The sequence below is a fragment of the Magnolia sinica genome, chromosome 6 (assembly GCF_029962835.1).
Source record: "Magnolia sinica isolate HGM2019 chromosome 6, MsV1, whole genome shotgun sequence".
Classification (NCBI taxonomy): domain Eukaryota; kingdom Viridiplantae; phylum Streptophyta; class Magnoliopsida; order Magnoliales; family Magnoliaceae; genus Magnolia; species Magnolia sinica.
This window is the reverse complement of record NC_080578.1, coordinates 46,909,541-46,914,705: the sequence shown is the minus strand read 5'-3', so window position 1 is coordinate 46,914,705 and position 5,165 is coordinate 46,909,541. Positions and strand designations below refer to the sequence as shown.

At 42.8% G+C, this 5,165-nt stretch overlaps 1 non-coding gene across 1 annotated transcript; it reads right to left on the bottom strand.

Annotated features, from left to right (window-relative positions):
* Nucleotides 1–4,497: 4,497 nt before the first annotated feature.
* Nucleotides 4,498–4,604, bottom strand: LOC131250443 (small nucleolar RNA R71). The gene has a single exon (XR_009173370.1). It is a non-coding gene; the product is annotated as a small nucleolar RNA R71 (small nucleolar RNA).
* Between the last annotated feature and the right edge of the window lie 561 nt (nt 4,605–5,165).

Below are 5,165 nucleotides of genomic sequence, written 5' to 3'. Positions count from 1 at the left end.
TTTTTGAAATTTTTTTTTTTTGTAGAAACTATTTTTTTCTTTTGTTTTGTAAGATCTCAATATAGAAACTTCTAATTTGGTAACCTCTTTCTAATTGTCTCTCTCTTTCTATTTCTAGATTTCTTACTACTTCAGGTTCCTTCCTTTTTAGGGTTAGGTTAGAATTTGAACTTGAGGATTGAGAGTGTTTCATGCCCAAGTGGTTCTATGATGACACTCTACGTCTCTTAAGTGAAAGAGGATTAGTCGAGGGGTTACCTATCCATCGCAGGGTTAGACACCACTTGAGATTCTCAAAGTCGATTGAAGTGATGACTGCCAATCAACCTGAAAATCAACTAGCTGTTGTCAGAGAAGATGTCTTAAATCTTCTAGGTTGCTCGACCGGTCAAGTGGACTGCTCGACCGATCGCGCGGGTCGCTAAGCTAGTCGAGGCCATCTCGACTCGAAGTCCAGCGAGCACAGATTTTTAGTGTCCGGGCTGCTCAACCAGTCGAGGGGATGGCTCGACCGGTCGAGGGGGTCCCTCAACCAGTCGAGGACTCGGCTCGACCAGTCGAGGTTACGCAGATTCGAGTCCGGATCTTGTGCGGACTGCGGAAATCTGAGGCAGTTTCGCAAGGGTGCGAAAGTGAAGTTTCCTAAACTATAAATAGGGGTCCCTAGGGCTATTCTAAATATTCTAAGGCTTCCTAAAGGTATTCTGAAGGGTTCTAGGGTTATCAAAGGGTGTAGCAAGGGTGAGATTCGAGGTTGCTCGAATCAGGTAAGTCCTCTCTCTTTGTAATTGATGCTTTCATAGTGGAGATCTGTCACTTTGTGCCATGGTTTTTTTCTGAAAAGGGTTTTTCACGTTAAATCTGTGTGTTCTTTTGTGTGTGCTTGGTGTCATTGGATTACTATCCTAGATCTAGATCTGTGTGATTCCGCGGGCCAAAATCCCAACAAGTGGTATCAGAGCAATCGTTGGGGCACAGATCTGAATCTGAGGGATTAGTAATAATGGGAAGCACTAGGTATGAGATTGAGAAGTACTCAGAGAAAAATAATTTGAGTTATGGAAGATCAAGATGATGAGTTCCCTAATCAAGCAAGGCAAAGATGGTGCTCTTGAGGAGCGAAAGTCTATGACTGATGATGATTGGAATACTCTTGATAAGAAGGCTTTATCATCGATCCGTTTATGTCTCACGGATGAGGTTCTCTACAATGTCATGAGGGAGAAAACTACGGCTAAGTTATGGGTGAAGTTAGAGGATGTTTATGCGAAAAAATTCTCTGAAAATCGCCTACACTTGAAGTAGGAGTGGTATAACTTCAAGATGGTAGAGGGTGGAGATTTGAAGGCTCACATCAGTAACTTTAATAAATTAGTTTGCAAATTTCTTGATATGGAGGAAGTGATGAAAGATGAAGAACAAGCATATATGTTACTGAATTCTCTTTCAACGTCATATGAGTCATTCAAGGACACTATGTGCAACACAAATAAAACCCTAAGTGTCGACACCGTTATCTCGGCCCTTCAAGAGAAGGCTATGAGAAAGCTTAACGTCGACATGAGAATATCTTCTGAAGCACTGCTTACAAGGGGTAAGAATTCTGAATAAGGTACGGGTTCTTTAGGTTCTATATCCAAATCCAAGGGCAATGACAAAGGAAAGGTAAAGTACTGTAATTGTAGGAAGGAAGGACATGTGAAGAAGGATTGTGAAAATCCTAAATTGAAGAGAGAAGATTCTGAGGCTTGTACAGAAAGGCCAATGCTACCACATCAAATGGATCGAGTGGATGTGATGGTAATATTTTGTCTGTGTCTATGATCAGACGGTCATACGATGATCATAAGAGCGAGAGGATTCTAGACACAGGGGCATTTTTCCACATGACTCCTTATCGGAGTTGGTTCACTAGCTACAGGGAGTGCGATGGTGGACAAGTATTTATGGGCAATGGTATTGCTTGTAATGCTGTGTCTGTTGGTTCGGTACGCATCAAGATGTTTGTTAGGGTGGAGCATACCTTGACTGATGCTAGGCACGTTCCTAATTTGAAGCAGAATCTGATTTCTCTTGGTATACTTGAGGCAAAAGGATGCAAGTACACAGGTATTGATGGTGCTCTTAAAGTATCTAAGGGGGCACGGGTAATCATGAAAGGGTAATGACTTGCTAACTTGTTCAGGTTGATCGGGAGCACTTCAAAAGGTGGAGCTGCAGTGGATGTAGCGGATTCCACCTCTGCACATGTGTGGCATGCTAAGCATGGCCACATGAGCGGGCAGGGCAGGAAGGCTGAGACGTGCGGATAGAGATATAGAGCAGGGGGAGTAGCCACCTGTGAGAAGAATCACACGGCATGATTGCAGGATATTGGCGAGGTACATGGACGACTCCAATATCGCAGGGGATTCATCTTTTATTCAGATGGCTCTAGATAAGCCTGGTGCTGAGAAGTGAAAGGTGACTATAGGCGATGTGATGGATTCGTTGTACCAGACCGACATATGGGAGCAGGTGGAGCTTCCAGTGGGCCGGATAGTGGTTGGATGCAGGTGGATCTTCAGGAGGATACAACATAGATACATGGCGAGGTTGGTAGCGAAGAGTTATGCTTACAGAGAAAGGATTGGCTTCTCAGAGATATTCGCGCCGACGGTATAACAGGTGTTTATTAGATTCGTGATTGACGCTAGTTGGCCAATGTGATCTTGAGCTGGAAGGATGGATGTGGAGTCTGCACTTCTGCAAGAGAAAGTGAAGAGCAGATCTACATGAAGCAACCAAGCGGTTTGAAGTTAAAGGGGCTGAGAAAAGACTTTGCAAGAGGTCATGATTCGACTCATTGCCTAGGTAGTGGTTTGATTCCTTCATGGTGAGTCAAGAATTGATGACATGTAGATCGCCAATTATGACATGTCCGAAATTAATGTACTGAAGACTCAGTTAAGTGGGACATTAAGGATGAAGGATCGGGGGGCTACAAAGATGATTCTCGGCATTGAGACTGAAAGAGGCTTTGGTAATCATAGGAGGAATACCTTGTGTGTAGGTATTAATCAAGGATGTGATGAGCCAGGTAAAGTCGGAGAGCGTTCCCTACGTGTCTCTCCTTAAGTTTTTCTCAGGACATGTCTCAAAACAGATGAGGAAAAGCAGGATATCTCATGAGCCTTATTCGAATGCGGTTGGCAGTGTATGCCAGGGTTTAGATTAGATCGGTTATTTCACAAGCTATCAGTGTTGTGAGCAAGTACCCCGACAAACAATATTGGGTAGCGGTGAGATGGTAAGAAGACGATGTCTTTCCTTTTGAGAAGATAGGAACAAAGGTGGTTAGGCACGTAGACTTAGATCCGATAGGCATGTTCACCTAGATCGTTCCTGTAGAGAAGTTCAAGTTCTGTGTAACTTCTCTAGGCTTGACAATGACAGAAAAGAAGGACAGAGTGTGCACGAGAAGCTATGATATGATGCAGAGATAAGAGAAAAAGTCAAGGAGCTACACGTTTGAATATTGAAGACATGATGGAGATTGTTGTCAGAGAAGATGTCTTAAATCTTATGGGTTGCTCGACTGGTTGAGCAGGTCGCTAGGATAGTCGACGCCATCTCGACTCGAAGTCTACCGAGCACAGATTTTTAATGTCCGGGCCGCTTGACCAGTTGAGGACTCGGCTTGACCAGTTGAGGTTACGCAGATTCGAGTTCGGATCTTGTGCGGACTGCGGAAATCTAAGACGGTTTCGCAAGGGTACGAAAGGGAAGTTTCCTAAACTATAAGTAGGGGTCCCTAGGGCTATTCTAAAGTATTCTAAGGCTTCCTAAAGGTATTTTAAAGGATTTTAGGGTTATCAAAGGGTGTAGCAAGGGTGATATTCGAGGTTGTTTGAATCAGGTAAGTCCTCTCTCTTTATAATTGATGCTTTCATAGTGGAGATCTGTCGCTTTGTGCCATGGTTTTTTTTTCGAAAGAGTTTTTCACGTTAAATTTGTGTGTTCTCTTATGTGTGCTTGGTGCCATTGGATTACTATCCTAGATCTAGATCTGTGTGATTCCGCAGGCCAAAATCCCAACACTAGCAAGGCAACCGCAACCTTTGGTTGTGGAAGTCCAGGATGAGAACGGGGTGCATCATGCACCCCCGCCTCGTACTTTACGAGATTATTTATAACCGGCGAAGGTGAGCACACCTTGTATGATCTTTCCAAAAAATACAAGAAACATGAATATCAAGCCAGGAGTGATCCAACTCCTTCCAAAGTTCCTTGGACTTTAATCTGAAAGTCCATACCTACACTTGAAAGAGTTTGAAGAGATTATAACCACTTTATATTTTCCTAACATGTCTGAGGACACGGTTAAGCTGAAACTCTTTCCTTTCTCCTTGAGAGAAAAAGCTAAGACATAGTTATACTCACTACGTCCACAATCTATTGGCACATGGAATGACATGATGGAGTTCATAATTTTTTTTCCCATACCATAAGACGAACACTGTCAGGAAGTTGATCATGAACTTCGCCTAAAAGGAAGATGAAACATTCTTCCAATGTTGAGAGCAGTTCAAGGATCTTGTCAGTGTATGCCCACAACATGGTTTTGAAACGTAGCACATAACAAGTTTCTTTCATGACGGACTGACAACTTCCATGCGCCAATTCATTGAGATGATGTGCAATGGGGAATTCATGAACAAAAATGTCAATGAAGTGTGGGATTATTTTGACAAACTCGCTGAAACCGCACAATTATGGGACATCTCCCATGACCCAGCACCACATCTAAGTCTAATTAATCAAAGGAGAGGAGTGGAATATACATGTTAAAGGAGGATGATGATATAAATGCTAAAGTGGCCAGTCTCACAAGAAAACTTGAAGCCATGGAACTTATAAAGGATAAGGGTAAGGAAGTTTGCGGTATTTGTGCGTACAATATTCATACAACTGAAAATTGTCCGACAATACCTGCATTTCAAGAAATGTTGAATGAGCAGTCAAATGCCGTAAACAACTACCAAAGGCCTTTCAAAGGACTCACTTCGAACAAATACAATCCTAGTTGGAGAAATCACCCAAATTTCAGTTGGAGGAATGGACAATCGGCTACACCTCAAGTTATCCCTAATCAATTCTTAAATCAAAGGAAACCTTAAGAGGAA